General features: G+C 45.4%; 1 protein-coding gene across 16 annotated transcripts in view; it reads right to left on the reverse strand.

The window, feature by feature from the left end:
• Positions 1-22,721, reverse strand: part of Znf532 (zinc finger protein 532) — a 130,902-nt gene that overhangs the window by 107,442 nt on the left and 739 nt on the right. For 2 of the 16 annotated variants that reach the window (XM_029557335.1, XM_029557334.1), the window contains exons 1-3: positions 20,794-20,976; positions 20,598-20,707; positions 19,592-19,726 (exon numbers count right to left, since the gene is read on the reverse strand). The gene's annotated coding sequence lies outside the window, so the exon portion shown is untranslated. Of the gene's footprint in view, positions 1-19,591; positions 19,727-20,597; positions 20,708-20,793; positions 20,978-21,218; positions 21,562-21,676; positions 21,879-21,980; positions 22,019-22,435; positions 22,716-22,721 lie in introns of those variants that run through there. The other 14 variants (XM_029557323.1, XM_029557325.1, XM_029557336.1 and 11 more) reach the window with 14 other exon arrangements.

Consider the following 22,721-nt stretch of genomic DNA (forward strand, 5'->3'; position numbering starts at 1 on the left):
AAAGAAAGAAAGAAAGGAAGGAAGGAAGGAAGGAAGGAAGGAAGGAAGGAAGGAAGGAAAGAAAATTGTCAGAAAAAAGTGATGGAGCGATATGGGAGGCATTGGAGGGGAGGGAGTGGGCATGGATTTGATCAAAACACCTTATATGCATGTATGAAATTCTCAATGAAGATTTTTTTTTGCCAAGGGGTGGTGGCGCACGCCTTTAATCCCAGCACTCGGGAGGCAGAGGCAGGCAGGTCTCTGTGAGTTCAAGGCCAGCCTGATCTAATAGTGAGTTCCAGGACAGCTGAGGCTACAGGGAGACCCTGCCTCAAAAAGACCGAAAAAAAAAAGTTAAAAAAAAAAGTTAAAAGACAAAAACATAAGCACATTTTTTATGTGCTTATACATATTGGTATGTAAAACTTAACAGATATATAGAAGACTTAGGATTTTGACTCTCAATCCAGAAAGAGTAGTGGCGCAGAGGGCAGGAGGAACTATCATAGTACTTTGAGATTTGTATTCTTTTTTATAGTCTTTTGGGCAGGGGGGAGTACTAGGAATAGAATCCAAAGCCTTGCCCATGCCTAGCAGCTACTCTACCACTTAATTCTATTCACAGTCCTCTTTTCACTGTATTTATTTGAGAAAGTGTCTCATTAATTTGCAGACAGGCCTTGTAAGCTTCCTGAGTAGCTGATTACAGGACTGTTCACCCTTTTGTTTCTCATCAAAATTAAAAGGAAAAAAAAAAAAAAAGCTGGCTGTTGCAGCACACATCTATAATCTCAACACCCAAGATGCTGAGGGAAGAAGACTGCTGTAAATTTCAGGCAGGCTAGCCTAAGCTAGAGAGTAAGACCCTGACTCAAAACCAAATGAAAAGCTTCTGGGAGTGGTGGCACATGTCTTTAATCCCAGCACTCAGAAGCATAGGTAGGTGGATCTCTCTGAGTTTGAGGCTAGGCCAGTCTACATAGCAAGTTCCAGATCAGTCAGGGGTGACTGCATGGAGCCCTTGGTTCAAAAACTGCATTTCTAAACTCTCTTATCTACATAAAAGGAAGCAGGTGGAGCTTTCAATTTCCTATCAAGATGGTCTTCTGTTGAAGATACTTTTGTACAAGCTCTGTTTCCCAGTGGATATACCATATTCTGTTAACAATTCACTAATTTGCCAGTGAGTTTTGGTAAGACTAATGGGGTCTGGGCTAGGTCTGTCTCCATGAACAAACCTCAGGAAAATTCATTAAGACAATGCATGCATGGGGCTGGAGAGAAGGCTCAGCAGCTAAGAACACGTGGGTATTCTTGCAGAGGACCTGGGTTTGGTTAGAAACACCCAGCAATAGCTAACAACCATCTATAACTCCAGTTCCAGGGAATCTGACGCCCTTTTCTGGCCTCCACGGGCACTGCACACACAGGATACACTTATATACATGCAGGCAAAAACTTCCATACACATATTTTTTTAAAAAATACTGTATGTGAGCTGGGCATGGTGGCTCACACCTTTAGTTCCAGGGTTCGGGAGGCAGAGGCAGGCAGATTTGAGATTAAGAGCAGCCTGGTCTACATAGCAAGAAGGCCAGCTGGAACAGGAGAGACTCTGTTTCAAAAAAACAACAAATTAAATAAAATATTGTGTGTGCACGTGCACATACATGTGTGTGAGAGTACATGTGTGTATGAGTATGGAGCCAGATGTCAATGTCTACTACCTTCTTCAAAATCAATCATGCTCCATCTTTGTTTTGTTTTGTTTTGTTTTTTGAGACAGGGTATCCTGTAGCCCCAGCTGGCTTGAGGTAGACCAGGCTGGCCTCTATCTCATAGAGATCTGCCTGCCTCTGCCTCCCAAGTGCCAGGACTAAAGGTGTGCACCACCATGCCCAATTCAATCCATCTTATTTTTTGAGACAGGGTCTCTTCCCTGGACCTAGAGCTCACCAATTCAGCTAGACTAGCTGGCCACCGAGCCTCAGGAATCCTCCTGTCTCCATCTCCCAACACTAGGATTACATGCATGCATGACAGTGCCCAGTTTTTTGATTTGTTCGGTTTTTTTATGGACCTCGGGGATCCAATCAAGTTTTTATGCTTGCACAGCAAGCACTTAACTGAGCCATCTCCGGGCCTTTCAGTTGCAGCAATCTTCCTGCCTCTGCTTCCCAATGCTAGGATTAGAAACACGTGTCACCACATCCAGCCAGACTGCTTCAAACGGGTTTTCAAACTGCTTCACAATGAAAAATCAAAACTGTCCTGAATTTCTTCACATTTAGATATAAACTGCCTTTCTGTTTGATTTTGTTTTTTGTTTAGGGTTTTTGAGACAGGGTCTCCCTATAACCCCAGCTGGCCTAGAACTCATTATGTAGCCCGGGCTGGCCTCGGTCTCACTGATATCTACCTGTCTCTGCCTCTTGAGTGCTGGGATTAAAGGTATACACTACCATGCTTGGCCTGCCTTTGTGTTAATAAAGCATACTTGGTAAATTCCAATATTTCATAACTAAGTAAAATCTAGCCAACAGAGGTCTCCCGGCCAGGAATGAGCATACCCAGACTTCAGAGCATTCCTCTGGTGTCTTATAAATGCTGTGCTTTTTCATAGCATCTCCACAATTTTACTTGGAAGTAAAATATAGATTTCCTAAATTAGAAGTGATATTTTAAGTACAGAAATGAGAGTTTCAAAGTAATTTTCCCTTGTCACCTGAATAAGCCTTCCAAAGATCTGCATCTAAGTCCTGATCCTGAGCTCCTGAAATGCTCCTAGGCAGTGATCACATTTGCTGTTTCTTCTCATTTGTTTTTCCAACTTAAAGTATTTGCAAGCATTTTTTAGATCTCCAGTATTAGAAAATATGGAAGAGGGGGTCAGTGAGATGGTTCAGCAGGTAAACGTGCTTGGCCGCCAAGCCTGACAACCTGAGGTTAGATCCCTGAGACCAATATGGTGAGAGATCCAACCCTCACAGGTTGTCCTCTGACCTCTCTATGCATACAGTGGCACAAAATGAAGACAGGAAAATGTGATAAAAAGTTTTTTGTTAAATATGAATGAGGCCAGGTATGGTGGTAAACACCTGTTATCCCAGCATGCAAGAGAATGAGGCAAGAGAATCTGAGTTCCAAGCCAGCCTGGGTCACAAGCAAGACCCTGTCTCAAAATCAAAACCAGAAGAGCATAGTGGCTCATTCCTAAGTGTACTCTCGGCACCTAGAAACTTATTTTGAGTTGAAGAGTGTCTCAAAGAAAAGGAGGGATATGAGGGCTGGGGAGGGGAAAAGAGAGGAGAGAAGGGGAGAAAGAAGAGATATGGAAAAGAACACCTTACCCGAAGGTATTTTAGACTTCTCTGGAGAACGACAGGTTATGCCTACTGGCTTCCTCAATAGAGATCTTCCATCTGGAATTTTCACCTCTCAAAATTTTGGACCAGGGCAGAGGGGGTGGCTCAGTGGGTAAAGCGCTTACCAGGTAAGCCTGATGACCTGAATTCAATCTCCAGAACAAGTAAAAGGAGAGAACCAACTCCACAGTTTTCACACACACAGGCACACGCACACAGGCGTGCACACACACACACACACACACACACACACACACATACACAAATAAAAAATGAATTTTTAAAATTGTTTGAACCACAAGGCTTGACATCAGTGGTTCTCTGAGGCCACTCTACACTGAGTCAGCGATATCCAGAGACATTCTGGTGTCCTAACATAGGGGAGGAAAGGAAGCATGCTACTGGTTGGTGGTGGATAGTATGGACCACCAGAACCTGGACAAGGGTGCAGCTGAACATTCTACTGGGCACAGGGCAGCCACCCCACAGCAAAAAATATCAACTCAAGTCAATATTGTCAGGAATGCTGAGACTGAGAAACTCACTCTGCAAATAAAGACATTTTATATATCACATGTCCTCCCGCCAACACCACAACCTTCTAAAGTCATGATAAACCTGCTTCCTAGGTCATCTACAACACAGCCTACACCTAGTATAGACTAGTGGCTCCAGCCCCACCCTGTCGCATACCTCTCTCCCTCCAATGAGGAAGAATGGACAGATGACCACCCAAAGTGTTACAAAATGGCTCCTAACTTCCTAAACAGTTCCAGGGGTTAACTATGTGACAATTCTCACTGGATGCCAAGTTCACTAAAACTATTTTTTGAATTCTGAAGCATAGTACTTTCATCTATAAACATGACTGAGAGCATCCCAAGAGTTATCATTCACCCCATTGCCTGCTGCCACTGATTTTAAAAAGGAACCCATTTAATATTCCTCTCCTTGGAGTAGCTAGGAAACAGAAGTGGAAAAAAACAGGGAAAGGATTACTTCCAGCTTTTCATCAACAGCTGTTACATTATGAAGCAGAAGATGGATGAAGCCTTCCAAGTATTCCTCAACAAGTCACTCTCTTTCCTCATTAATTTCATCAAAGACAGACAACAGCTTAGAACAAGGTTCATACAGGCATGTGCCACCAATGACTCAAACTCTCTACCCAACAGACGAAAAAGGGGTCTAGAGTTGAGGAATTGGGGGAATGGCGAGTTAAATACAAACACACACAGACACACACAGACACACACAGACACACACACACACACACACACACACACACACCTTTTCCCAAAGCTCCTGTGGTCTTCCCAATGCTGGCGTGAACCTCCAGCACAAATGTTCATGATGATATCCAGGGCTAGGAGTACATTCACAGCCTCTCTGGTGCTGGGAGCTCCTGTAGCGAGGCATATTTGTGGATACAAAGAAGATTTAAGCAATAATTCTCTTCGGGGGCTAGTTTTAGGAAATGAGTACATTCTGGGTTTAGAATGGGACAGAAGAGCTGTCTACCCATTTGTCCAACAGCTTCAGGCTTTTCCCTTCAGGTACACCTGTGCATCAACCTAAGGCAACTTCAGGAACAAACAAGTGGCCACATCTCCAAATACAAAGGAAGAGTAATAATAAAAAGGTTTTTCATGGGGCTGGAGAAATGGTTCAGTGGTTAATAGCACTTACTGAACTCTTGTAGAGGACCCAGGTTCAATTTCGAACATGCACATGGCAGCTCACAATCATGTGTAACTCCAGTTCCGGGGGTTCCAATTCCTCTTCTGGCCTCCATGGGTACTGCACACATATGGTGTACATGTATATATGTAGGTAAAAACCACTAACTCACATAAAAATAAATTTTTAAAAAACTGTTTTACTGGAGCTGAAGAAATGGCTCAGTGGTTAAAAGCACTGGCTGCTCTTGCAGAGGACCCACATTCGATTCCTAGCACTCACATGGTGACTAACAACTGTCCATAACTCCAGTTCTAGGGGAGCTTACATCCTCTCCTGACTTCCATAAGCATTGCACAACACGGGTGCACTTACATGCATACTCATACACATAAAATAAAAATTAACATATTTTTTAAAAAATAAATGTTTTTCTAAAATGATTCTGCCTGAAGTTCAATGTCACAGAAATGATTACCAAAAACCTCACGTGAGCCAGGAACCATGGCATATGCCTTTGACCCCAGCACTCAGGAGGCAGAGGCAGGTAGAGCTCTGTGAGCAAAAAGCCTACAGACTTAAATTTATGTAGAAAAAAGTACAACCAGAGAGGATAGGGAAAAAAAGAACATAGTATCTCTTCGTGTTATTCTGAGGTCAGAGCTACTCGCGGCCCTACAGTGTCCTGAAGCAAGCAAGAAATGCCTCCTGGATTTGACAACAGGAGAGATCCTGGTTGGCCTAGAAGTGGTGACTTTGAACTTCAAAGATAATTGAACCCACCATCAATTAGCTGTAGAAATGACACCTCTAACCTACACACTGTGGTGGTCAGAAGCAACAGCTTCAGAGTAAGACAGAGAGGCGAGTCCTGGCTTTTCCCTTTAAAAGGTGGAAACTCTAAAGATCATGTAACTTCTTTTCATTTTGACTTTTTGTGGTATGAAGATCAAACCCAGGGCCATGCACATGCTTGGCAGGCACTCTACCTCTGAGCTATACCCCAGCCTTGCTTAAGATTCCACTCCCAAAGCTGACATAGTGACGCACGCCTTTAATCCCAACTCTCAAGAGGCAAAATCAGACAGATCTTAGTGAGTTCAAGGCCAGCCTAATCTACATTAAGTTCCAGGCCAGCCAGGGCTAAACAGTGAGATGCTAGCTAAAAAACAAACAACGAAACAAAAAGGTCAGTATCAGGATTTGAACAGCATAGAGAGAATCCTAGAAGAAACTAAGCTACAACACTGACAACAGCAAGGCAGATACCCTCAGAATTCCCAACAATTCAGTGTAACAACATCCCTAAGTCCCTTGCAGACAGGCACCTGGATAAGGTCCTCTAAGAAGTAAAACAGACGAAGATTTTTCCTATCTTCAATGACCTGAAACTAGAGCACTGTGTAACCAAAGCCATTACAGCTCAATTTGAAACTCCAGCTGGAATCAGTGGTGTCCTAAAGCTCAGGATTAGAAGAACAATTTTGACTCATCTAAATCAGACATGAAATCCTAACCATTATTACGTCAAGTGCTAAACTATGTATTTAATCTTCCTCCAAACTAATAATAGCCAAACAACCAGATATGTATTTTGCCAGATACTGTGCATACCAATGAGGACTCCAAACATGTATGCATATGTACATACACATCACTACATAAGCTTAAAATGTACATTGATGTGCCCAAGCAAAACCCTAAATATTAGGTTTAAACAATCCCTCCAGTGACTCAGCCAAGTTTCTTACCTCCAGTATCTTAAGGACAATGCACTGCTTAGACAACAGCACAAGATATAAAATTATGGAGCAAATACTACAGGCTAAACACTGTTCTTACACATTTTTGTTACACTTAGAAAGAGAGAGAGAGCGCTCATGTGGAGATCAGAGGAACCCTTGCAGGAGTAGGTTCTCTTTTTCCACCATGCTAGTCCCAGGGGTTGAATTCAAATTGGGTGGCAAGTGCCTTTAGCCACTAAGCCATGTCACTGGCCCTATTCTTATACTTTGGAGTTGAGTAATAGACAATAGTCAGTCTCTCTCTCTAGCTCTCTGTCTCTATCTCTGTTTCTCTGTCTCTGTCTCTAATTCTCTCTTGTTTGGGTGAAGATGGGGTCTCAGTATGCAGCCCAAATTGCCTCAAATTTGCTATGTAGTCCAGGCTGGCCTCAAAGTCACCTGTGTCTGCTTCCTGAGTGCTGGGATTAAAGGTGTGCACCACCTCATCCTTTTTTTTTTTCAATTGGTTTTTTGAGAGAAGGTCTCACACTATAGCTCTGAAGATCTCTATGTAGTCTAAGCTGGCCTCAAATTCCTGACAATTCTCAGCCTCTGTGATTTGTAAGTGTTGAGCCTCCACGCCCAGCTTATCAGACTCATTTTCTAAAGTGAAGAGCTCTCACCTTGGCTCCTGTAGGAACAGTGAAGACTGGAGCATGGGTCAGAAAGGCCAGTCTGATGCCAACTCCAACTCATCCTCGACCCTGTCATCCTCCTTGAGCCTCAATTCCTCAGGCACACAACGAGACAATAAGACACCCATCTTTTGGGGTTGCTGGGACCCTAAGAGCTCAGAAATCGAGTGGTCCAAAGTGGTCTCCTCAGCTGCATTTTCCCACCGTGACAAAGTCTCCCTTTGGCCATCTAAACTGTCCCTCCAGGCAGACAGCTATGCCCCATGACCTCTCATGTCACATGCGACGTAAACTGTCTCTATCATTTCTCTCTGGATCACTCCTCCCGCCTTTTTATCTACTTCCATCCCATACCATCACAATTTCCCCAAAACTTATTTTTTATAACCTTTTTCTCCCTTGTATTTGTCACACTAGAGTCCAAGAGAGCATTTCAGAAAACAGTGTTACAAATTAAGCAAATTCAATTCCATCCTAGGGAAGTTATTTTATGATGTTGCAAAAATGAATTAAGACAAAGCTATGAATCCTATGTCAGAGCCATCACATAACAAAACCTTTCTGTAGTTCTTAGAACCACTGAAAGATAATGAACCAGGGAAATCCACTCTCCACACTAGAAACTGTTAACAGCTGGCCACAATGTCACTCTCAAGCAGTAACAATAGCATCTTCCAGGAAGCCAGCAGGAAGGCTCAGCTGGCCCAGCAACCTGCATTCAATCCTCAGAACCCATGGAGGGAACCCATGGAGAGTAGAGAGATCCAACTCCACAAAGTGGTCCTCTGACTTCTACACACCCTAGTAGTGCATGCACACACACACTTGCACACACACACACACACACACACACACACACACCACTCACACACATACTCAAACTAGTAAAAATTTTAAAACAATTTTTTAAAGAGCACTTGGGAGGTGGAGACATGGCTCAGCAGCTAAGAGCACCTACTGCTCTTCCCATGTTGGGTGGCTCACAATTGCCTATAATTCCAGCTCCCGGAGCACTGTCACCCTCTCTGGCTCAGAGAGTACCTCTTGAACACACACAAATATGAAGATACACATATACAAATAGGTAAAAAAATAAATCTTTACAGAGAACCCATCTTAGAAGGCAGACCCTCCCCTCTTTCACTGCTTCTTGGCCCCCAGCTGGTTAAACTTACCTGATAAACCTGTAGCTCATTTCTCATCGACTTGACTCATCACATAATGGTTTTGCCAGTGTCTAAATAAAGGCAGACTCCTACTCTTGCTCCTATAGTGGCATTCTCTAGAAAGCTATGCATTTTAAATGAAGGGATTCACTGACCAGACAAGAAAAGGCTAACTAACCAGGAGTCTTCATGGCTCCTACTACAGTAGCTCTGAGGGATGTTAAGAGGGTTCCACAAGCCCACTGGCCCCTTCACTGAAAACAACTGCTACCCAGGGTAGTAGCCCTGCCCTCCCAGCCACAGCAGGTTAGGACCACTTAGACGTTTGGTCTTGACAAGTGGAAGAACTGAGGGGTACAGGTGATGTCCACTCATGTTTAAGTAAGGACATAGAGCCAGGCATGCTGGCAGGTAACTCTAATTCAGGTACTTAGAAGGCTGAGACTAGAGGACTGTCTTAGACTTGAGGCTAGCCTGAGCTACAAAGTGAATACCAAGCCAACCAGGGCTTCACAGCAAGATCCTACCTCAAGAAAATTAATAAATAAATATTAGTTAACAAATGAAGCCATAGAAACACAGGGCAGTGGTACAGCCATACTTGGCCACAAATATTAGGAAAGAAGAAAACACAGTTCTAGCAGAGTGGCAGGTGACTTTCTGAACTCAAGCCGTACTGGCAACTGCCATCTCTGCCTTATAATGAGTTTCCCCTAGCTATGTTAGCTTCATAGCTGTGTGTTTCTTATGAGGCCATACAAACACCAAACTGTTCAGTCTTTCAACGTCCCACACGAATCCTCCTACAAGGAGCTGCTCCCATCCACATGCCTCACTTCTGCTCTTCTGTACCGTCCCACATGGAGGTTGCCAGATAAGGCTGGCTCCGATTCAGTTATCCAGTAACCCCTCCCTGTATGGTCCATCCTACCAGCCTCCCTCACTCACTTGTTCAGTTACTGGTTCCAGATCATCCAAGAAGCCTATCCTATTAGCACCAACCATCACTCGGTTCAATTCCTACTGTCTTGCCCTATGATATATCCATCCACTCTGCATCTCCACACCCTTCTGGTTCTTACCTGCTTCACTGCACTAGTGACCATCAATCTGTTTTGCCTTCTGATATCCTCTTCAAGCTGACCTCTAGTCTTTGGATCCTATACTACTCCAATTCTTGGTATACTCCAGCCAAGCTTAACTTGTTCTAGCAACATTCTGAACTTGTTCACAACGCTGACTGACACCCACAGTTCTGCTCCCTTTCTCCAGAGCTGCCCTAACACCCAGTTTTATCCTTATTCCTCAAAACTCCAGTCCACCCTTCTCCTCCCAGCAATCTGTGACCCCGAAGCAGCGCCACCCACCAGCCCAGAGCAGAGATTCCTACCATACCAGCCACAGGATTCTGATCTAAACTGGCAGATGACAGGTTCAGCCAACAATTAATAAATCAATGTCAGTGTCCCAAGTTCATATTTCACAGAACTGTGTCTACATGTCCAATATGATATAAAACTCCACTATGATTTGTGTGACAAGGCAGGTTGCTGTAGAGATGGGGGTAAGCTATCTTCTGTGCCACATACAATTTTACTGCCATTGCCAAGTTAATTGGTTAATTAGTGCATTTCCCAAAGTAAGAAACCCACTAACCCAGTCTCTTACAGTTCAATCCTTTAGTACATTCACTCCTTCCTACAGCTCAGCTTCTTCTTTGACTAGGGCCTGGGGTCACCTTCCTAGGACAGCTGATCTCCAGGGCTCACTGGTGACAGGTGTTTACCCTGTGCTGGAGAGGGGTTGTTGGCCACTTTCCAGTGCTGCAGTGAAGTGAGGTGGCTCTCTTAGAGCTCCCACTCTTAAAATTAAGTCATGATCACTTCAATCCCTTGTCAGATATAGAAATAGTGACTAGCTATGGCCTTGAGTTCCTGTCTCTCACTAGATCCTAAATCCCTGAGCCAACTAAACATGGCAGTCACTTTCACAGGCTGACCTAAGGCCTGACAGTAATGACAATGAGCTGCCATGGAGCTCCTAGATCTAATCTCAGAAGTGAAAATTATCTTCTGCCTTACTAGACTACAGGTGTCAAGGGGCCAAAGGGGAAGCTGGGAATGGCTGCATGTGTCAAAAATTTTAGGACTCAGGAAGATGAGACAGGATTGTCAAGAGTTCCAGGTCAGCCTGGGCTACATAGTAAGACCCTAACTCAAAAAAAAAGGTGGGGGGCTTGGTTGGGGATGTGGCTCAATTAGTAGAATGCATGCTAGACAAGCATGAAGCCCTGAATTCAATCCCCAGCACTTAATAAACTGGGCATGGTGGTATATACCTGTAATTCCAGCATTCGAGAATCAAAGAATTTAAGGTCAGCCTTAGCTACATAGCAGGTTCTAGGACAGCATGAGCTACATGAGACCCAGTCCCAAAAAGCTAAAATGTAAGAGATGGCAGAGGGAGAGGTAAAGGAATCAGAGCTGGAGTAACGCAGGAAGTAGGAAGAAAACTATACTATGGATCCAGTTTGATCTCAGATACCTAGAAATCAGTGTTTCTGCCAGAACTGAGCATTTATGACCCAAAATCAGTTCTGGCCCCATTTCACTTACACATGCCAGGCCAAAGGACACATCCCTGTGTAGTCAGACAGGCTTGAAGAATGAGACAGCTCTGGAAGCAGATAAGCAACAGTGAATACCAAGGAAAACAGACCCTGCTCAAAATGTGGTCCATGGATCAGCAGTATCAACATCAAACCACACAGAAATGCAGAACCCGGGCATACCCCCAGCCCACTGCATCATTAGAATCCTTGTAACAAGATCTCTCCATGATTTGTATACCAGTTAAAGTGTAAGAAGTGCACTTTAGACAACTAAGCGCTCAGCCCTGAGTGACAGGTACAGAACAACAGCAGGTAGCGATTTTACATGGCAAAGACTGCAGGGGACTCAGGGAAGTTCAAATCGAGCATCAGTCACTTTGAAGCAGTCAATCCCTGCTAGTCACATCCCTGCTCTGACTCTTAGGGAATGGCAGTTATACCTTACAGGACACAGGTCTAGGTATGGAGCACACATCCAGTGAGTAAGCTACAGCAAGCAATGCTTTCTTTCCCATTCTCGAGTTCACACCAACTCAGCATGGCTGTGCAGACCCTGAGAGCAAGAGATGAATTATGAACACCTGAGAGAGAAAAAGTGGTTCAGTCTAGGAAGGACAGGCTTCTCTGACAAGGAGATAAAACAATCATTATGCTATGTTTTCCAACCAAGGAGATACTCAAGGCATCAATATGAAGAATGGAAGGCACCAGGAATTATGTCACTTAATGTATTTAGATAGATAGCCACCTAACATTCCAGAACAGCCCTGTCCAATAGAAACATAGGAAAACCATGTATGTAGTTTAAAACTTCCTAATATCCCACTGGGCTGGGTGTGGTGGTACACGCCTTTAATCCCAGCACTTGGGAGGTAGAGGCAGGAGGATCTCTGTGAGCTCAAGGCCAGCCTGGTCTCCACAATGAATCCAGGCCAGCTGGGGCTACAGGGAGACCCTGTCTCAAAAAGACCAAAAAAAAAAAAGATGGTGTGGGATTAGCATAATTCAATGGCAGAATATATGCTGTGTGCTTAGAATGTATGACACCCTAAATTTAATCTCCAGCATCAAAATAATAATAAATTGTATTTAGCCAAGATTAGTTAGATATAAAACCAATATAAAAAATTAATGAGATTATTTTACATACTATGTCTCTTTGTCTTTTTTTTTTTTTTTTGGTTTCTTTGGTCTCATGAAGGCTAGGCTAGCCTTGAACTCCCCATGCTACCAAGGATGACACTGAACTTCTGGTCCTGCCTTCCTTACTGAGTGCTGGCACTCAGGCACGTACACCAAGCCCAGATTCTAGTGTGCATATTATACTTACGGCTCATGTACAGATATTAACATGTAGTCATGTCACATAAATTTAAGAAGAAAGTGCCAGAGAAAGGCATTTAGTAACCTGGCATATGTTTGTAGGCAAGTTTTGTTCTGTTTTAAACTGCAGTCCATCAATGGTTAGGCTGACCCGTTCCATGAGCAAAGAGTGTGTGTTGCTGGTATAGTAGTGATCATAGCTGCCATCCCTGAGCAAAGAGAATTGAGGTACAAGGTTATAGCTACAAAATTTGGGCAAGAACTCCAGCTACAAATCAAAGTGCAACCACGCTGGAACATTTATGCCCCCCTCTAACCTATGTTTCACCCACTTTTAACTAGATAGAGGGAAGCTTCATTCTGTGTATTCTGTGTGTTTTCATCATCAAAATTAAATACCTACTTGCAAATGAGGTAAGACAGGACAGGAAACACAAGACTCTCCAAAATAGAGCAAAATTATGCCATTTTCCTAAAACAAGGAGACCAGAGAACCCAGAATAACAGGGACTTACTGCAAATACTCTGCTAAACACTTTCTATGTAGTCAACATATAAAAGAATGGTTAGGCATTTACATACCTAGGCAGGTTCCACTGCTAGTAAGCAGGAGAGCATAGGTTTGCATCACTGAGGGTTAGGCATATAGGATGTTTCAGAGAGTTGGACAGAGGCATCTCAAAAACTCCATGCCTTACCACCCAGAGCTAACCAAACATAAAGCATCACCACTCCCAAATTTAATCTCCTATTCCTGCCATATAAAACAATCAGAATGTTAGAGATCAGCTTATCAGTGAGTACCCACGAGAGACTTAATCTGATTAACTCATGCTTTCAGGTCCATCAGATATAAATTTCTAGATGCTGGGAAGCTCTACTACATAAAGTTGGGATAACCAACCAAAGAAAAAAATATGCAAAACTGGCATGTGGGGCCCTAAAGATGATAAAGCAGACAGGACCTCAATAGGGACCACGTGAGGGAGCTAAGAAAGCCATTCAGCGTTTGTTTAAAATTACATTTCTGTTTCCAGATGTTGATTAAACAGAATTTGCTCTCCCCTCTCAATCTAAAATGGCCAGAATTTAGAACTTCCTGCCTAACAGAGATGATTCAAAGACTTCTTTAAACTGTATTTATTTATGGTTGGATTGTTCTCATCCAGCTTTCAATCCACTCTGCTTTTCTCGGAGTACATAAAACAAAAGCACCTCTCTATTCCTTCCTGCTTCCAATTTGTGCCCTCACTCTAGCACCCAGGAAAACTGTTCAGTCTTTTCAACATGCTATTTCCACAGCCAGGTCTGGGGTAGAGCATCTATGCTTTTCTCTGTGCTGACTCCTCAGGAAGTCATGGCTAACCGTGAAGACTGTTAGAGTACCTCAACCTCCATCCCTGCAGCCTCAGAGGGGAGTCATCAGCTTACCTGAGCACCACCAGCATCTCTGCTGCTTAGTGCCTGCTATGCCCACTGGGGCTCCACCTCTGAGCCACCACACCCCCAAATACCATCCATGCCTCCCCAAGGCAGAACAGCCTAATAGTGATAAGCAGCATTCCTTAAATCCTACTTCTACCACCATTTGTCATCTGGGAGCCCTTGTCCAGGGTCTCTGCCTCAGTTTCTTCACTAGAATTATAGGATAACAGTAGACGGCTTATCTCACAGTTTCAGTATTATTTGAATAATATAATTTTTTTTAAAAAACCCACTGCATAGTTTATTATCTACAGATGTTAGCTATTAATAGCATTTTGTATCGTCCTGAAAATGTTCTACCCTCCAACTTTTTTTTCCTTGTGGTGCTAGAGATGGAACCCAAGCCTCTTGAATGCTAGCTCCACCGCTGAGCAATACCCCACCCCTCCTCAACTTCTGAAGCACACATTTAAAATAAAGTTCATCAGCCCTCTTGACACATAGGCTTTTACTCTACAAGCCATTATGCTAGGGGACCCTGAACTCAATCCTCTTCATACCTGTCATCTTGTCACCTTTCTTCTACACTGTTCATAGTAGTACCCCCTTATCTGTTACTTCACTTTCTGAGGTTGCAGTTATGGAGCTCCATAGAAAATTCCAGAAGTAAACAATTCATACTAACATTCATTACAGTGTAACGTTATAACTGTTCTGTTTTGTTATTAGAAACTGTTAATTTCTTTTTTAATATTTTACTTATTTTTATGTGTATGCATGTATTGCCTGCATGTGGGTAAGTGTACCCGTGTCGTGCAATGCCTGCAGAAGACAGAAGAGACTGTCGGATCCCCTGGAACTGGAGTTATGGACAGTTGTTAGCTGCCATGTGGGTGCTGGGATTTGAACCCGGGTTTTCTGCAAGAACAGTCAGTGTTCTTAACCGCTGAGCCATCTCTCCAGCCCCAGAAATTGTTAATTTCTTACTGTGCCTCACTTATAAATTAAATTTTATCACAGGTGTGTATGTGTAGGAAAAACATAGCACACAGACGGTGTGATACTATCCAAGATTTGGGGCACCCACTGGTAGTCTTGGTACGAATCCTCTGTTGAGAAATGTGATATTGCTAGCTGCCCAGTGTAGCCCTCTAGCCCAGTTAGCTGGACCAAAAGAACTAAAAGGCCCCTTCACAGGCAACTGTGCCCAAACCTGAACTCAGCACTCAGCAGATCCAGGTCTTCCACCTCTACTCTTTCTCTTTCTGCCTTCTGATATGGTCATCTCAAAACAGAAAGGACCAGCTGCAAAGGAACCTAGATGGCACCTCCAGGGTTCTCCTCCAGCCCTCTTGCTCTATCATTCCCCTCATACAGTCAGGTACCACCGCATACTCCTGTCCCCCTGCTCAGCCACCGGCCATGTCATTCCCACAAGCAATATGCTGAGCCTTAGATGCAAAGCCCTAGATTTCTCCCCTAAATTGCTGCAGCAGTCTCCAATTGACCTCCTTGCTTACAGCCTGAAGAGCCTCCATTCCATCCTCCAGGGCATTCCCAAAGGACTTTGGAGATGAAGGCTAAATCTTTCTGCCAATACTAGCTACACAGGGAAGATCATAGTCGCCAGAACTGTACTGACTCTCATCAGCCTGTTTTCTCGCCTCATGGGCGCCAACACGGCTCCCACACCCCTTTTGCTTACCAGGCTCTCTCTGTACCTTCCCATTGCTGCCCCATCACTCACATGCTCTTCCTGAGCTCTGGACAGCCTCACATACTCATGGGCTCTCCAGGTTCAGCTGCAAAGCCATCTCTTGAGGGTTCCTCCGTGACACTGCTGTTAGATGGCCATTCCCATTCTATGATAGTTCTGTGAGCTGCTTCCCACTAGACTCTGGTTTTCTCTTTCCTCGGGATTCCCAGGACACTGCATGATGCCTGCTGCTTAAGAAACAACGAAGTATCTGGTACTCAACTGAAAGAAGCCACACACTAACATGGCTTGACCCTTCTTGGGCCCTGCTCCCTCTGTACCACCATTGCCTCTGCCTATTCTTCCTGACCCAGAAGGTGGTTTTATCCTTAGCCTCCCTATCACATCCCCTCCCATCAAGTGAACTCAAAGAATTGTAACCTTAAAAAAAAGCCTGGCACTAAGGAAGCTGAGGCAGGAGGGATCACTGAGGACAGAGACTACTCTTGGGTACATAATGGGTTCCAAGTCAGCCTGGGCTACAGAACGAGACTGACTCGAAAAAGTCAGGCTCTGGAGAGATGGCTCAGTGTTTAACAGCCAGTGCTGCTGAGCACTCTTGTAGAGGACCCAAGTTCAAGTCACAGCACCTATGTCAAGCAGCTCACAATTGCCTTAACTCTAGCTTGAGGGGATCCAACACCCACTTCTGGCCTTCTTGGGCACATGTACTCAGGTGCACATAACCCCCACACACACAGACAGACAGACAGACACACAACACACACACACACACACATACACACACGATTAAAAATAAATCTCAAAAAGAGAAAAGAAAAAACAAACTCTTGCTTTCAAATCTCCCCACTCCACTGCTATGATGGAGTCCAAATATTTGTTACTTCCTTACAAGGTAAGGTATCAAAGTTAAATAATGACTTGATAGGGTAGAGTGCCATAAAGATTTTGGGTCAATAAGTCAAATTATAATGAAGAAGCTGGACAACCAAGATTTCAACAAAGATCTTTGATATCACTTCCCAAGATTCCAATCCTATTATTGTGTGGTGTTTAACTGAACCTGAAACCTGAAAACAAATGTAAAACATTAAACTGCCAAACGTGTCTTGAGACATTAAAAATAACAGCCCAAAGAAATAAGGCTACTTTACCACTTGCAGCTCTTTGTTTCCATTTTGGCTAATTCCGATTAGTTCAGGGTTATGAAGCATGTCACCCAGTAAAGAGAGTTCTACTCTCATGCTCCTCCCTCCAGGATCTTCAGAGCTCCCCAACTCTCTTTTCTAATAACTCTTACCAGTGGCTGTCAAGGTCTGACAGCTGGATTTCTTCTATGAGTTACAATGAGCCGAATTTAGTTTCATTCAAACTTCTAATCATACTTTTTTTTTTCGGTCTTTTTGAGACAGGGTCTCCCTGTAGCCTCAGCTGGTCTGGAACTCACTATGTAGAACAAGTCACATCACAGAGATCCGCCTGCCTCTGCCTCCCTGAGTGCCAGGACAAAAGGCGTGCGACACAACGCCCAGACCTAATCATACATTTGGACCAAATAATGCCAAGTATTTACCAAACGTAAAAGCTTATGTTGACACAAAAAAAAACTGTACATAGATATTTGTGGCAGCTTTTCCATAATCACCCATAACTGGAAACAACCTCAATTCAACTAGTGAATGGATAAACAAACTGTGGTATATCCATACAGTAGAATACTACTCAGCAATAAAGATTCACAAAACAGTAATCTCAGGTGCATCTTGCCAAGTGAAAGAAGCCATTTACAGAACATCCTGGAAAAACCCTAACAATAGAGACAGAGAGCAATGTAACTATAATGGGACTGAGGTTGCCAGGGACATGGGTGGGAGAAGAGTTTGACTCAAACGGAATGCAAGAGGAAGTTTTAACATGATGAAATTATTCTGCATGGATTCTGGTGGTAGATACATGATTATACATGTCAAAACCCACAGGACTATATACCAGAGTAAATGCCAGTGGATATAAATTAGAATTTTTAAATTCTTTAACTTGGTTAGTGATCATCCCTAAAACATACCTAACACCCAGGTGTGGATTTCCACCAGACCTGCTGTTTCATTCTGCGAGTTGGAGTTCTTGGAGTTCAAGGAATGAGAAAGAGCTAGAGTCCCGTCCCCGCCTCCCCGGGGGGGGGGGGGGGTGGCAAATACCCTTCCATCTTTACAGTTACTTTGTACTAGCAACCATTTATGGTTCCACATCTGGGTGACCTACATGCCAGCTGTGCACAGCAAGGTATTATTCTACCACGTACATGGGCAAGGTTACTCAAAACCCACAGAAGACAGACTGCTCTGCAGCAAAGCCCAAGAAAGAATGTCAAAAGGCAGAAACCCAGGGGATGATGAGAAAAACCGAATCCTAACGCTCTTCACTCATTCTAGCCAAGAGTGTAAGCAAAACCTGCTTAGCTGTTGCTTACCTCCTTCCTAGACTTTCCTTAAAAAATGAGTCACATGGCTGGGCTGGGTGTGGTGGCACATGTCTGGAATCAAAGCCTGGGGTTCAGCTCTGAGGATCTTTGAAAGTTTGAGGAGAGCCTGACCCTGTCTCCAAGGGGTGGGGGGAAATGGGAGAGGAGCTTGTCTTTGAGAAAAAATGGAAGGAGAAGAGGAGGGGGAGAGAGAATCTGAATATGAACACAGAATGAAACCTTGAACCAGGTTAGGCTGAGCTATAAAAGCCTTGAATTGAGTGTTCCTTAACATGGAAACTATGAGCAAATTTCAGGCAGAAGATAAAAACAAGCAAGCGTTCACCACCCAGTTACACTTTCTTTCCAGTGTGCTCTAGCCAAACCCGCACATTCCTGCTGCAGACAGAAGGCCCGCAGGTTGTCCTCAGAGACTGCCTGGGGAAACAGCAAGCAGGCGCCAGCTGCAGCTCCAGTGTGGGTGCCAGTGTGTTCCCTCCTGGCTCTCCCAGGAAGAAACATGCCCTTGCTTATTCTCCAGAACACTCTCTGCCCCTCTCCCCGGAGACATGGGCCTGCTACCTTGTTACAGCCCTGCATGAGATCAACACCTGAGGCCAGCTCCAATTCAAGATGAGCTCATGATTGCTGCCTGGGAGAACCAGCTCCCCAGCCTCCAACAGCATTTGCAGCTGGAATGACTGGCCTAAATGCAAAACAAATGCTATTTTCAGGAGAGACTTCTAGGGGGGAGGGGGAAGAACAAAGCTGAAAACCACCAAGAGAGTACACCAGAACATTCCATGACATGCAGTGCCTAAAAAGGGCTTTTTAAACACTCAAAAAAACAGTCACTGCAAGGGGCGAGCTGTCAAAGTTAAATAAAAATCCCTGACTCAGAAAGACAGGAATAAGGGACTAAATCATAGAACCGCTCATTGTATTAAGCTAATTAAGGTTTATCATATTAGCCATCTGAGTGGCAGTTGGCACCAGAGATGCGGGGGCAATGCATCACGCAACATGGACTCAGATTCGGCAAGCACATTTCTGCCACAGTCATCTGCAGAAACCTCTGGCAGTTGGAAATGAGATAGAATTGAAAACCAATTTTAGCACAGTGATTTGCAAAGAATTTTGTTCCATTGTGGAAGCTATTTGCTGGTCTATCTGTCCGAGATGGCATTTATCTCTATTAAACACTACATAAAGTATTCCGACCTAGCCACGCACTCGTTTCCCCTTTTGCCAAGTGCTATCACAGTGGCCTCGTCTCTGCAGCCCAATGAAAAAACATTACAACAACAAAAACCCCTGCTTCCTTAACACCCATCGCTGCATAGGCTGCCCACCAACTGCCAGCACAACTTCACCAATTCTAAGATCCTCCACATTTCTGAATAGACTATTCTGTTGTACCCAAAGAGGAACAAAATACGCACTTCAAAGTGAGGGAGAAAATGTATTTGCAATCAGGTCTCCTGTGGACTCCTCTTGACTGTACCAGACCAGTAGAAAGGCAGAACCAGTTCTGTTGCTGAGATCATGTTGGATCTGACTCTGGAGCGACTGGTTTCCTGTTTGGGGAAGTTGCAGTTCTTTTCAGAAGGAACCCCAAGGCAAAATGTTTAGTGTTCCCCTGGAAGCTCTCACAGCCTTTGTTCCTCACTAATTTGCTCCCCTCTGCTTTCTCCTCTCCTCCCCAAGCTCTGGTTTGGGAGGGCACACAAAAAATGCCAGCTCCAGTCTGACTACAGTAAGGCATTAGACATTTTCTACCACCCATTACAGGGAAGCCGTGAGCTAACAGTCATCCCTGCACAGATGAAGCCAGACTACCCGGTTTCCTCCTGGTCCAACATTAGAATTTCCACATTAAAATGTATGCCACAAATAATCCAATGGTGAACTCACCGTCGAGAGCCCCCAAAATCAATAAAAGACATTCCACCACCTGAATCGGAGTGAAAAACCTTTCAGGTTAACACAGGGAGCATGGAAAAAGAAAGGTGATGAACAAAAGATGAATCAACCTCCAGGCTCCTCAAATCCTAAAATAGGTGGCTGGGCTGCTTCAATTTGGTGAAGCCTTCTCTTTTCTTACAGTCATGGGCAAAATGCTCCATGTGTACTGCTTCTGTGTTATGCAAAACAGTACCTTTCTCCATAAGGCCCTGCCTCCTACCGTCCTCTCAACATGCCTCATTCCAGGCCTGACTCTTCCAAATGCCCAGGCACATGCGATTTAATGAAGGCATTCAGATCTTGCCTTGATAGCAGCACCATCAAAAAAGTCACTGGAATCCCATTAAACACGGATAACATGAAAGGTATTTCATCTCCACTATGAACCCCATTCATCTCCAGGGTACCAATCCACTGTCAGTCTGGGTCGGAATGGATCTGCAAATTAATATTTAAATTCATGCTAAAAACAGCATATCTCACCTTGTGAACCTTGACCTTTTGGAAAGACTTTGGACCAGTGTTCAGTTACTGTCACACGGTTGCATTGTCTGCAAATATGAAAGGGTTAAAAGCAGCCCCAGTCAACAGGCCTACAAGGAAAAAGAAAAGACAGCATGTATGGCTAACAGCATCACTGGAACGCATTTATGCTCATTTCCTAGAACAATATTGTTACCTTTTGGCCTTCACAACAGTCCCAAGTATCCCCAACACCCTTTAGAAGCTTCTAAAAGGAAAAGCACAAAACAGAACATAGCCTGCAAGAGAAAAAAGGCATGCAAAGTAGCATTCTCCAGCAACAAACAAACTACCATTACAAATCCATCAGTTCATTCTGGTTGTTTCATTAAAAACACTGAGAGAGAGAGAGAGAGAGAGAGAGAGAGACAGAGAGAGAGAGAGCACACAAACCAAGTGTCCCCACCCTAGGAAGGCACTTTTTTTTTTCTTTAATAAGGGTCATAAATCTCAGCTCCTTGTCCATCCCTTAAGCAAAAGAAAAAGGCAGGAAAAGCCCAAGTCATCTTAGACCCTGCAAACCTGCACCTTTCTCCCCATCTTCTCTACACAGGATCTTTTAGGACTCCATTAGTCACGTACCAGTGCTGTGTGGTGTCTAAGTGTGCATTCACATACTGTGTTAGGATGGCACCTTCCTGCAAGCTCCTCTGCTTTTGGCTGCCATGAAGGGAGGAAGCTGCTATCCCACTGTAGTAGCTCAGTGACTGCATTGTGTTCAGGAGCTGATCTGCCTCAAACCAGTTTCAGCCGGTTCTGGTCACCCTACATAAAAAAGCTATGGCAACCCTCCCTGAGTTGCCAACAAGTCCCTGAAAATGATCAGCACAGGGTGGGAGCTGGCTGGGGGTTGCCTCTCCCTCTTAGGGTTTCCTGAGGAGGGAAAGGTCATCGTGTGTGCCCCCACCACACAAGCACAGAGCCTTGGAAATGCTCACCTCTCGAGCCCCCCAGAGCCCCTCAGGGCTCATCCCCCCTCCCCTCCACCCCAAAGCCCACCGCAGACACTGTTTCCCCCTCCTTCTCTTTCCCCCACTTACCTCCCACAACCTGGCTCAGATCTTTGTGTACGTGTGTGTCAGTGTGTGTTCTCTGTGTTGGTGGCTGACAAAGAGCCCCCAAGAAAGCAATCTATGTGTGTCTCCTCACACAGGATGCGTCGGCTGCAGGCAGCCGGCCTGGCCTCCTAGCAGAGTGGTGCTGGCTTGTTGACCAGGCTCCTCTCTGCCTGTCACCCCCACCCCACCCAGCCCCCTCCTCCCTTCCGTCCCTCTCCTCTCGCTCCCAGCCCTGTCACCACCACCACCAGCAGCCCCCCCAGTCTCCTCCTCCTCCTCCTCCAACCTTCTCTTCTTTCAAGCACCTGGGGGGAGAAGTCCAAATCCCTTCACCTCGGGGTAGCACACTGGGTGATGTGTGGGGCGGGTGGGGGGACAAGTCAAGGGGCAGTGGGGGAGAGGGGGCACCGAGGCCTTGGGAAAATCATCTGTGCGCAACCAGCTCTGCAAGGGGAGGAGGAGAGCCCATGCTCACGTGGCCCCCTCTCCATGCCGGTGGGGCCTAGCCAAGACGGCCCATCCTCGGGCCCCCCCTCAAGGAAGCCAGCCGGGGCGCGAAGGCCAGATATCCCCAAGACCAGAGTGGGACAGGCCATTGCAGTCAGGCCAAGGGGCCTGCGCCTCGCGTGCGTCCCGACCCGCAGGGGTGGCACGAGGGGCCCGACGCCCCCGCCTGTCCCCAGCGCCCACCCGCGCCCCTCGCTCACCCCGGCCGCCCCCGGCCCTGAGGCGCACACCCACCCCCTGGCCCGGGTTCGGCCTTCGCGGCGGTCAAGCCCGGGTGTCTGGGCCGCAGCTCGGATGACCTTTGTTCCGCGCGGCGGCGCCGCCGGCGGTTGCTACGGCTGCTGCTGCTGTCGTCGGAGCCGCGGTGGCGGCGGCGGTGGCTTCCATGCTACGGGCGTGTCAGCTGCCTTGCCGCTGCCGGGGTCTGTGTGTGCGTGTGCTGTGCAGCGGCCTCGCCGCCGCCGCCTCCCGGGCTCGCCGGCCACCGCCGCCGCGGCCTCTGCGTGCGCCCGGCCACCGG

The sequence above is a fragment of the Nannospalax galili genome, unplaced genomic scaffold (assembly GCF_000622305.1).
Source record: "Nannospalax galili isolate Female #2095 unplaced genomic scaffold, S.galili_v1.0 scaffold567, whole genome shotgun sequence".
NCBI classification, from domain to species: domain Eukaryota; kingdom Metazoa; phylum Chordata; class Mammalia; order Rodentia; family Spalacidae; genus Nannospalax; species Nannospalax galili.